Source organism: Amphiprion ocellaris, chromosome 19 (genome assembly GCF_022539595.1).
Source record: "Amphiprion ocellaris isolate individual 3 ecotype Okinawa chromosome 19, ASM2253959v1, whole genome shotgun sequence".
Taxonomy (NCBI): domain Eukaryota; kingdom Metazoa; phylum Chordata; class Actinopteri; family Pomacentridae; genus Amphiprion; species Amphiprion ocellaris.
Window position 1 is genome coordinate 13889643 of NC_072784.1, and position 13023 is coordinate 13902665.

The 13023-nt window shown below is 38.8% G+C and overlaps 1 protein-coding gene across 1 annotated transcript in view; it reads right to left on the bottom strand.

Moving 5' to 3' along the window:
* asic2 (acid-sensing (proton-gated) ion channel 2) overlaps window positions 1-13023 on the bottom strand; it is a 489469-nt gene that overhangs the window by 367489 nt on the left and 108957 nt on the right. The window lies entirely within an intron of this gene.

A 13023-nucleotide genomic window follows, 5' to 3' on the forward strand; every position in this document is an offset into this window, starting at 1 on the left:
AAACTGCTGCGCAGGTTTCAGATTTGATATTTTCGAATGGTAACGATAATAGCATTAGCAGCGGATGCAGTTGTTGTGGGATTTTTAGAACTGAACAAACAGCAACAAGTGAAAATATGATTAAATTCGACTTATGTGCAAGAATGAATAATCCTGTGTGAACCTGTAAAATTACACCGACAAAAAGAGTTTATAAAATGCGTCAAATGGAACAAACACAAGTAGCTGAAGCAGGCAGAGAAAAATTTAACAGCGTGGTTTGTGTACACTTGCTGACACCTGAAACCTGAGCCTATGAGTTTGTGTGTGAGGCTTGTGTGTGTGCTGGTGGGTCATAGTGTCCATGGAGCTAAAACAAAAACCTCAGCAGAATTTAATGCCAGCAGGTGCTTTTTTGTGCCAGTGGTACTTCTGCCGTGCCTAGCGATGCTCCAGAGTCTTCGCTTTACTTTTACCTGCTGTGTGATGTGGTTCGCTTCTCCCTGATTTTAACTTCATGCACAGTAATCTTAAGAATCTTGTACTGTTTGCATGTCAGAGATAAGAGAAAAAGTTATGTGTGAAGTTTCTCCTTACGAGCATGATGCAACACGATTTCAAAATCTGACAAACTCCGGCAGAGTGAATCCAGGCTGACTAAAAAAGCTGTCAAATCAATTGCTACTCAAAAATACTGATTTTTCATTATCACTTTAGAAGCTTTTTATTCAACAGATAGCAGTACGTCATAACAATAGACAACTATGCAAGGTTCTGTAGTGTTTAGATAAACCAATCTTTAAATTAAAGCTGCGTTAATACTATTCTATTCAGCATGCTTTATGAACATGAATATGAGGTTAAAAAAACTGACAAAGCATCAAGGACTGTAATTCAAAATAAATAAATAAAATGCTGAGAAATTTGGAAAGAGAAACAAAAACAAGTTATTTTGTGGAATAAACAAACTGAATAAAATTATGTTTAATCAATTAATTGATGGTTAAGCTAACAGTTTTTTAAGAATTATTTTTTTTAAAATGTTTAAGTGTTAAGAATTCATGTTTCACTGATATGCAGAAAGCCTTTTCAGTGTCTCTGTTGGTGATAATGTCTAGTTTGTGTTGTGTTTTCCATCTCATATAGTTGGAGCTGGACCACTTGTGACAAAACATTTACTTTTGGCAACAACGCATAATCAGATGGAGACCACTTGACTGACACACGCCGTCACATCCTGCTTCATCCTTTTCAGTGGAGAATCCAGCCAGAATTCATGCACATGTGCTGCATCGTGTCTTCAACTGACCCAAGAAAATGACACATTTGTCATCAGTTTAAGAAACCTACATAATTATTGATTATACATAATTTGGTATAACTAAAAACATTTCCTTCTTTTTCACACACTCAAAGAGAGCAGACTGTCTGCCCAGTGGAGGATTAATGCTGAGCAACAACTGCACTGTGATCTGAGCAGAACGCCGCTGGGAAGACATTTGTATCTCTGCCTGTTTCCACGATTTGTGTCTCTGTTTGATTACAGAATGTCGATACACAATACTTTGTCTGGAAACATCCCTCTGCTCTCCGATTCTCCTGCAGCGACACCAAAACTTTCAGATCAATAGGCGCTGCTCAACTGCTGCATCTTAACTGCTGGAAAGTGGAACATTGTCTGTAAACCGACAACAGGGGCCAAGAAATGTCAGCTACATCACTTTTAAATGCTTCATAGCAGCATTTATGTGTTGATTTCTGGTCTCTTTTTGCAGCGCAGATCTTCCCCTGATCAGTTCAGGTAAAGCAAAGTGATGATACTGCTGCTGAGGCTGCATTTAGTAAAATGTCTTCAAAAAGCCTGAAAAGACTTTCTCCTTCTGGCCAATCGTAAAGTATTTCTTCTCATGTCTCCTTTCTGAAAACGCGCAGCTTCCCGTCTGATCTCATGTAACACCTCCCAGACTAACCAAGATCCATGTCAGGGATACAAAAGAGAAGAAAGGTCGAGAATCGCTCTCTGAAATCCTCTATTACAAGCTCTGAGGCCCTGATCTCTGACACACAGACGTGGAGACGAGGACATAGTCGCTAACCTCTGATCCACTCATTGTCCTCCTCCACGCCTCGGATCATCAGCCGGCCACGGGGATAAAACAAGCGCAGCACAGCGCTTCAACTGCAAAATAAGGAAAATGAAAACCTGTCACAGAGAACGGAGCACACAAAACCTGGATGAGCAGCTACAGAACAGCTTTACAGCCAAGAATAAAGAGCGGTTAATAAGAAGCGACTGCATAATTACCTTCTCTTTCACTCTTTGTTCACGGACTAAAGCGAAAGGATGATGTTTTTTTAAAGCCAATATATAATGTCTGATTTATCCCTGAAAAGGTGCAGAGCTGCTAAATTTATCCTCAGAGTCCTGTTGAGGACGCTGGCCTGGCCTGTGTTAATGACGCCTCAATTACATTACTCTAATGTGAAATAATACGTGGCCCAAAGCCTCAGTGAAGATACTAATAATTTGCTTTGTCGCTAGTCAAAAAGGTTTCCCACTATAGTCATTATTTCTCACAGTCAAAACAAAACCAGTATAGTAGAACAGCACAGGATATATTCCCTGTTATTAATCAAATAGGTTCAACTGAATTAATTAAAGTGTCCTGAAGCTAAATTATAGCTGAGCCTGCATTTGTTTTGTTTAATATCCTGGTTTCTATATCTATTCTTTCATTACTTTCACAGTGTAAACAAAGGAAGCACTGAACCTTTTCTGTGCACTTGATGTAAGTTTCTGTGGGTGGAACATCTGCAGTGTGCAGAAGGTACAAAACTGAGAGTGAACTATTCAACAATCCACAACACTGAAATGAATACATCTGAGCAGATGCAGCATAATGAAATCTGTGGCATCAATGAAACTAAATATCTTACCATGAATGTATCTAGTTTTACGTTAAACTGCAGTCGTACTTAAAAAGATATTGTGCTTTTTTTTTTTTTTTTTTTTAAGTAAACAAGATGTATTTAAATAATCTCCACCAATCTTCTGGGGATCACCCACATACAACAAATGCATCAGTCTCCCAGGTATGAGGCTGATTTTGTTCTTTTTTAGAAAATCATATTTGGAATGTAAAGGTTACACAAAGCAGAGAAAAATCTGGTTATCCATAAACCTGTATACAGGATAAATACTAGAAACCCAGTAATTTATTATTGCCTGCTGTTTGTAACTGTTAGCCTATTTTAAATTAATTTGACTGTGACTTTGAGCTTAACACTAATAAATCCACCTGAGAGCAAAAGAAAATATTAGACATGTTCTACTTTTATCGGCGTGAGTTTTCCAAAGTCACTGAACGGTGGATCAAGATATGCAGCAATGACTGATGTGGTAAGGTTGTCCGTGAGCGAAAAAAGAGGGAAAAACTTTTAGTCCATTCAGATGGATAGAACCATAGGGACCTTCTCCACGTTCCAGTAGGTGCTTTATCACTCCATTTAGTGGCGGTGAAGCTGTGAATTACTTATTCTGAAGACAAAAATCAAAATATAGAAGCAGGGGTTGAGTACAGGTGTGGTCACTGGACTTAAAGTTCAAGTTGCATCTTATATTACAATTATAGTTCATTTTCTTCACAAAAGTCTCATTTTGACTTTTGTTTTCAATCCATGTTAATTTTCACTTGGGGTTTGGTTAAGTTGAGGCACGCTGTCACTACACATAACACATGTTTGAAAGCTCCATTGTGGATGTTTCCAGAGTTATGACTCTGGAGTTATGACCAGAGATTGTACATTCACTTAATCACACAATCGCAACATGTCTGCAGCGTTATTGGGGTTACTCCCTGTTTATCAGTGATCTGAATGGATGATAACATCTTCTTGAGAGTGGAGGAAGCAAAGGAAACAACAGTACAAGCACCAGCTCTGTTACAGCAAAGTGCTGGTAGCAGGTAGTTGGAGACACTCAAACTTTGATAAATTGTAACCTGGATTCTTCCCGAGTAGCATAATTGTCAGATTTCTCAAAATCACAACAAGTGTTTATCTGCGTTTTTAAAATCAGAACATGATGTTTACATGCATCAATACGGTAATGGGAGGCTTCAAGAATCTGAAACTGTTCAGCAGCGCACTGTTCATTTGTTAAAATGACCCATCACTCGCCTTTCTAATCCATGTAGGGGCTAAATAATCCATCACAGCAACAGCGGACACTGTTGAAAAATCCTAAAGGTGATAATGTGACGTCTTTGTACTTATTTATCTAATAGTGACTATACAAACAACTCTTCACTGTTTCCTCCTCTCCAATTACCAGCTGTGTTATTAGGCGGTAAACTGCATGAAGCACTGCACCAACAACACGATTGCAGAGATCCGTGTGTTTGGAGACCACCTGCAACACAGAGGCGACCTTCAGAGAGGAGATAAGGTGTTTAGATGGTTATCTTCAGTGGATTGCACTGTGTAAAAACGTCCTACTTCGATGCTCACGTGGAGGTGTAGCAACAATATAAAAACATGCACATATTATATGATAGTCAATGGTTCTGTTTCTGTTCTTGTCTTGTTTTGTTTTTCCACCTAGGGCTTTGCACCACAAATGTAAAACCTGTAATAGTTTCACATAGTTGTTGTAAGAAACACCCAGAAATGAAATGCACATAGTTCTGTTTGTTGATGTAATAGATTCTGAATATTTAGTTTTTCACCTGAAGCCTGCATCAAGACCCACATAGTAGCTTTGCAGAAGTCCCAGGTCTGCAGTAGATACTCTTTTCTCCTCAGGCTCTACAGAGGTGGTTCTTGCAGTCAGAACATGTACAAAGCCTGAAGCTGCCACAAAAACAGGCTGCAAGTTCCGGCATCAGAGAACGACCAGCTGAATAGAGAATCAAGAAACACCCTGAAATGAACAATGGTGCGAAAAATGTACATAGTTCTATCTGTTGATGTAGTAGAGTCTTAATATGTTGTCTTTCACCTGAAGCCTGCATCAAGACACACAAGATGTTCTTTTCTCCTCCAAAACAGACCTGAAAGAGGCTCTACTGAGGCTCCACAGTCTCGGTAGAGCAGGGCTGTTTTGGAGGGAGAAAGAGGCTCTACCAAGGCAGTTTTTGCAGTCGGAACATGCACAAAGATGAAAGCCTGCAAGTTCCTGCATCACAGAACAAGAAACTGATTTCAGAAATATCCCAGCACCAGAGATGGAGACAAATTATACAGAAAAATAGGCAAACTTGCAGAAAAGAAAGATGTGTTTAGAATGAAAGTCCAACTGAGTTCCTTTTTAAAGCGCATGACAGGCCCAATGACAAATACACATGCAACGTCTGCTCTGCTCTCCTAAACATAAGGCCTGTTAATGTAGCAGACATGGCATATCATTACTTCCTCTTTTTTCCCCCCACAGCTCCGCCTGCCAGGCCCCCTGACTGTCGCCAGCCCCTCTCAGCCCCCACAACTTCCCATCTGCTCACCAGTTCACTCAGGGACAAGCAGGCAGAGGAGCAACCAGGGAGTAGAGTCAAACAGCCAGCAAATATGTTCTGCACACACAGCACAAGAGCCTCAGCCTTTCACAGGGCTACGTGCTGCATTCATACCATCTAACAAACTCAGATATGTACTGGATTATGATGTACAATTCAAACAGACGCAGCATCGCAGAGCTTGGGCAACATCCACACTAATGCATTTTCATCACAAAATGGCATTTTACAAACTAAAACGCGACCCAATAAGGAAGCATGTGTGGGTTTCTGTGCCCAAAAGTCTGTTCCCCATCTACACAGCAACCGAAGTTTCTGAAAATCTGCGTCCTGGAAGGAGTTTTTGAAAAGGTCAGTTTTCAATGACTTAAAACTGTTTGTGTGTGGACGGATGAGGCTGTGTTTCAAATAAATACCACGTGGATGTGGCTAAAGTCTAAATCAGACAGAGTAAAAATGTCAGTAGAGGGCTGTAAGGCGTCTAAGGGGCATCTACGAAGCAAAATGAATATTAGCGAGGTATGCTGAGCCTCTTTTAACCTGCTAGATCACCATGGTAACTGATGCTGCACAGCCAGAGGAGGTTCTGTTCAAAGTTTGGATTTTAAACAGGCTGTAAGCATCTCCCTTCAACCAGTTCTTTTCCTGATATTTTCTACTATGCTACTAATGAAACTGAATGAAGCTGTGTAGTTTAAGTAGCAAAAAGTTTATGCATCATGTTGCCATCTACATGCATTAAGTTGGTTATGCAGAAAATGCATAAATAGGTTATTACATGTGGACTTGTCTTGCTGCTAAATCTCTTCTATTCAGCTAATAGAACACAGGTTAGAAAATCAATGAATCTGTTGGTATCTATTAAGGAGAGCATGTTCAATCAATGACATTAATTTCACTTTGACTGAGCCAACATCACTTCCATGTGTCCATCATTAATGTACTGCTTGAGTATCATGTTTAAAATAGAGCTTTAATGCACAGCTGGCATAAAATAATAATCAGCTGCATTGAGTGTGCTGAGCGGTAAAATAAACATTTCCATAGTAGTTCTTCCCTTGTCTTATTGGCAGCTACAGTGTTGTTTTGTTGCCACAAATAAACCTTTTTTAACCCTCACAGCTTTTATTAGATTGGACCACTTTGTGTGAAATCAGTCACATGAGGCAGTAAACGCATTTTATAGAAGTGCACACAAAGTCTGATGAGCAAAACCTGCTTAACAAATGTCGCAAATGTTGATAACAATAGTTATATTTCCAACTGCACTGTAATAAATTGCTGGACAAATACAGTGATTTTTTTTTTCAAAATCTGACTAAAAACTGTCATATTTGATGGTTTTTGGAGTCAAAAACAAGAATGACTGTTAACAGCAGGCTACTGTAAACTGACAGTGTGAACCCAACATTCATAAAGCACTGTTTAGAGCAGCAACTTGATTTAGGCAGCTAATAATATTACTGATAATTTTACACTAATGTCCTGAGAGAAAGCATGTTTCCTTGATCTTTAAAATACATTTAGTAGATTTGTTATGCATTACTGCCTTTAAATGAATGCTCTCAACCCATAAAAATGTTATTGTTTTAGATGCTGTAGTTCTATATGCATCTTAAATGTGAAGCTAAGCTGGTAGATCTCAATTCTGGATTAAATATGAAAGACACTTCAGGGAACATTCACGGAAGGTTCATGTTTGCTTGATATTGTTAGGTTTTTTTTTTCTATAACTCACAGCAGTGTTTGTACTTTTTAAGAAGAAAATGTAATAGTTTACAGACAAATACAGTTAAAGTTAATGTTGGTGACACTGACAACACAATACAATAAGAAAAAAAAATAACACATGAAATACAGTATATTATTTTAAATTCTAGTCATAGTAGTTAAGAGTAAATCTCATTCTACTGCCAAGTAACTGGAATCAATTATAAAATAATGAACTGCTTAATTAAATTACAATTTTAACACTAAAAAATACAGTAACAAACTTGCAGTAATTTTGTCGTAAGATGGGGATTTAGGTTTTGTTAACCCTCAGGTCCGATGCTGCAAAACATGCAGTGTTAAATATCTGCTGGTTAGCATCAAGCTCTTGCAGATCACCACATATCCACAGTAAATCAAAAATTGTTACAGACTCACAGTCCTGAACACCTGTACTCAACCTGGGTCACTTTGTGCTGCTGCTGACTTATTCTTTTGACCCACTTCTGCGTTGTCGCTTCGATTTACACTCACAGTTGTCGCACTGAAGGTAAATTTTGTTGTCAGATGTCAGTGGAGAGGCCCGGTCCTGTTCAAACACACTTCACATGTGAAGCACATTTTTTACAGCTGCACACACCACCATCTGTTTTACATCGAGGTGCTGATAGATACAGGTGGGTGCAAAACTTGAGCATCTCTGAGCATGTTGCATTTTAAACACAATGCCTGCAGCAAAAACACAGTGTAAATGCACTGTTGCCTTTTGTTTCAGGAAGTTAAAACCAGAACAAAACTGTGCAAAGTTTGAGCACCCTGCTAAGTCAGTAATTTGTAACCCCCTTTTGGCAGATTTTAAGCCACCTTGCACAAACACAGCATGATCTGCCAACAGATTTTCACTGGTGTTCAAGTCAGGAAACTGTGAGGGCCTTTTCCAAAAGCATCAGCCTGTGTTTGGTGAAGTAGTTCACGGTGGTATGCTTTGGATCGAGGCCATGTTGTAGCAAACAGCCTCTTTTCAGGCTAAAGTTTGGTGGAACCCCTTCTTGTCTTTGAGTTACAGTGTTTCCTGCACCAAAAGCCACAACAAACAACCTCGGTTGGTGAGGCGATTTTTTCATCAAATGCTGCTCTTTTCTTTTCAGTCGTACCTTTAGTGACTGGCCAAAGAGCTTGGCAGTTCTTTTTTTAACATCTACTCACAGGGCCAGTTTCCAAACTCACTCGGGTTCAACAAGACATTGCTTCTCACAACTTGAAGTTTGTGATGAGTTCACAGGTAAGGCTTCTTCTCACCTTCCTGCAGCTCCTTCTGCTTTCATATTTAAGTTCTTATTTTGCTTTTCTTCACAGTTTTGCCTGTAGGTTTTTTTATCAGATTTGTCTTGACTTCCTCCGTTTCCCTTGACTACCATTTCAGACACTGGAAATCACAAACTGGAAGCACTCTGAGATGCTTTTTATAGCTTTTTCCAGCTTTTTAGACATCAGTTAGCTTCATTTTTAGATCCTGTCAGCTGTTTAGAGGAGATGACTACTGTTGAGTGATAACTGCCCAAAGTTTATTTGCAATTATATTTTTTTAAATTCTGTTTTGTAGAGTCATGAAATGAAATAAATTTGAGCATAAATAGGTGAAGAAAGTATGCAAAGACAAGTTTCCACATTGTCTGTGTTACATTAGCAGTGCTATAATATTAGCTTAAATGTCGACAGCTGCCTGCATATTGTTGTTTCTTTTATTTTTTGTGTGTTGCTATAGTAATGAGTTTAGTTCATGAGCCTGTTTCTCCAGGTAACATTACTGACAGACACAAAACGTTACTGTTGTAAGGTGCTGCTTATTAATGGCAGAACAACAGGTCAAAAAGACAAACCTAGTCCACAAGCTTTCAGCTGCAGTGTGTGATTCCCCAGATGCTGCAGGTCACTGAATACAACTTTGAATTCAAACTGTGTTAATGCTTCTGTGTTCTGACCTGCATCGTTGTGGCTGCTGTCAAGTTATCAATCTCTGCGCTTGTACAAATATGTGTTAGGGTTTTAACACATATGCATTCATTTACAAATGCAAACTGTAAAGTCCTGAACAATATAGATCTTACAGAGCCAAGACAGCAAAGAAAAGTGAAAGTCTGTCCTCCTGTTTGGTCGAACTTCTAGCATCCTCGATACTGTTGCCAGATTCAAGTTGGTTTTACACAGTCAAACAGAGAGCAGAGGGGAGAAACTAGCGACTACAAAACGTTGCTCTCACAACGAGCAGTAACAAATCAAGTGCACATACTGTAGCCAAACTGTGCTACGGTTTACTGGCATACTAAAGGAGCTGAAATTCAATGAGCTATCAACAATATTATTCTAGTTCTTGCTTTGTTTTAAAATAATTAAAAAAATTAAATTGTGCTTAATACCGGTTAAAATTAAATCACCAAGTTTCTAAAGCTATTCACAGATCATGCTTTCTTGGACGCCCTCCTTTACCAATTTAAAAACATTTTTCGACACAAACGTTTTCTCTTTGAGGGGGAAAAAGGTCAAACCTAGTAAATATTTCAAAGTTTCCATTTTATTTAACTACAAATCTGATCAGACATTTGAAGACAGGGTTTTAAAATATTAATGTCCAACCAGTTTTTATTCCCAGCACATCAAAAATTGACATTTTATCAAAGCCACTGCCACCAGAAAGATTGTCCTTTACCATTGGTGCTAACATTGCTGCAGATAAGGTGATTTTTTTTCCAGTTTAGAAGAACTTCAGCAGGTGGGTGTAGGTGTTGTGAGTTACAAGACTTTCAAACAGGTGACAGATGTTTGTATTCCATGTCTAACATTTTTTTCTTTTAATTTTGTTTTCTTTTACTTATTTTCTATTATTGAGTTGGTTAAGGTTAGGAAAATTGTGATTTCAGTTAAAATGCACCTTTTCACAACATTAACCACATTTCAACTTCACATTGACTGAAAAGTAGAGAATAATTGAGAACATAACAGTCACTGCGTGATCTATTGGACAATCCTGCAGCTTGAAAAATTACTCTGAAGAGTCCCCAGAGTGTTCAAATACCAAGTGGTTCTGACAAAGCAGCAGGATGTGACAAGCTGGAAGTGACACTGGGCTCTAACATAAAGAAGTATTGAGCTGCCTTCGTCTCAAACTAAATTCCTGTGATTCAAACATCCCAAAAATGCTTCAAGAGTAAATGTGGGACACAAAACTCAAACGGCCTTCAGATTCCATCACACACAACCTGCACAACAAGCAACTGATGCAGTAAGGAAACACATTCCTGCGACAGAGGGCAAAACAGAGAAGACGAGCCAAGGTTAAACAAGTCGAGGAGGAGGGAGATGAAGGGAACTGAGGTTTAAGGGACGTCTCCAGAGAGAGGACAAAAGAAAGGAGTCTCTTATAGATGAAGAGTAAATGAGACACAGAGAGAAAGAGACGTACCGCAGGGAGACAGACTGACTGATGAAGGAGAGGGGGGTTGTGGGTATTGCAGTGCCAGCTGATGATGGATTTGCACATGCTCTAGTCAGTCGGTAATGCGAGCGTGTGAGCTGTTAGAGCATGACTCAGTGCTGGCGGGTCACACCGAGGCCATGCATGAACAACAGGACACCTGGAGCTAAAGTACGGCTTCAATTAGACCCATATTTATCACTGCACTGTGCTGTGCTAATACCATCATATAAAGCCACTGTACACTTATGTAAATAGAAATCAGCGTTTGCATCCTTTTCAGACAGACAAACAGAAAAATCAGCTGGTAAATGAATTAAACAATGTTTCTACTTGAGATAAACTGGCTCCAGCATGCAAAAAATATCAGATTAATGTTGATATTAAACCATCTGCTGATCAAATAATGTCCCAGAAAAGCTAAATTAGGATGGATGCAGAACACAGTAGGGAATATAAAGGAGGATTGTCAAATCAGGCTTTGTTTCATGGAGAAAGACCTGACTCCCCTCTTTGTTGGCCACTGTGCTTGGTAGGTCAGTTAAAAATAGTACAAGTCTCTACAATTGAGGCTAATCTTTGCAGATGGGATGTGTGCAGCGCCGCGGTGGTAGCAGCAGGGAGGAATGTTGTCTCGGGCTGCTGCAGCCGAGCATGTAAACCTTTTCCTGCACACACACAGTCTTTCTCGACAAATGTCAACTCCAAACTGTTTTCCTTTGCATCGCTGTCTTGATTTCTCAGTCACTCTTTTGGCACTTTGATTCATATCCCACTGCATTCGTGCAGAGGTAAATGGAGTTGCTTAGCAACTTCACTCCAAACAGTCACTTTCCTGCCTCTTTCTACCCACATCGAAAAAACATCCTGCCTCTGTTTCCCCTTCTCCCTCTCCTTCAAAGTATCCACATACAAATACTGTATATTATAATACTAGAACACCAAATTTAGATAGTGTTGTTTAAGGTAGAATATAATGAAATAATATGGATATTTTATATTCTGTCCATGCAAGCATCATTTACCAAAATATTTGCATATGCATAAGGGCACCAAAATGACTACCAACTATCTAACAAGCGCATCTGGCTACTTTACGTCAGGATACATCCCATAGCAGGGAACATTCATCATATCTGCAGACAAACTGCAGATGCTGTAGACCACGTAGTATTAGATGGGTTTCGAGTGCTGGTTGATTAGTGCAGCAACGCCTAGTTAAGTTGTAAATTTGCAACTGCTAATGTAAACCAAACATGAAAAAACCCACATATTTATGCTCCTCACACAAAGCAACATTAGGCCTGCAGGCACTGAGCTAATTTTCATATTCTACATTTTACATTTCTACCAAGACGCACATAAACTAAAGCCCTTAAAAATCTTCCCTATAGAAGGTGATTTTTAAAAAAAAAAAAAACTCCTAAAATGCTGCTTGCATGCAGATGAGACACCCGAACGTAGAGGAAAATGCTCATTTTACAAAACATCAGTATTAATGTGGACTTTACACAGAGCTAGTAATATCTGACAATCTGCTGTGCTTAAGAAATCACTGGAGGTGCATTCACATGGGACAAGCCAAGTCTGTGTTTTACTAAAAATTTACTGACACCATCATCATCATTCATCAGTTTCAACTCAGATCATAATGCAATTAGTAAATCACAAATGTTGCAGGATATCTGTGGCTTTAAAAATTCATGATGTCCTCTTTGTGTGACAGTCATGCTACCTATGTGATAATGCCCCTTCATATGTTTTAAATCTATTACTCAGTGAGTGCTCTGATTCTGAACTGAAAATTGTTTTGTTTGGGGTTTTTTTTTAAAGCATGTTGAACATCAAATTGCATTTTCTATTTATATCCTCACTGGATTAACCCTCTTAATCCAAAAACCAAAAGATTTATTTCTTACAGGTTCTGGCTCTGTAATTTTTTTTTTTTTTTTTTAAAAAAGAGTTGTTGGATTTTCAATTTTCCAACAGATCTTAAACTATTGTCTATGATGTGATGTGTCATACTGTCAGAAAACTTGACTGAATCTAACCCTAAAATCATGTCTCATTTGAAAATTTGCCAAAAATAAATTCTTTGCATTAGGTCCTGTAGAAGAAAAAAAAGATCCTTCGTGAAACCATGAGGCTATTAGTGACTCAACTGTGACCAACATGACAAAATTTCAGGGACTTTTCTATTAAACTGCAGTAAACTGAGTATGGAAACAAAATAAGAATGTAAGCAGTAAACTATTCATAGTATGCAGCGCCACACCAGTAGGTACCAGAGAAATGCTGCACATGTTGACTCCAGGTTTCCTACATTTTTGTAAAATAAACAAAGAAATTTCA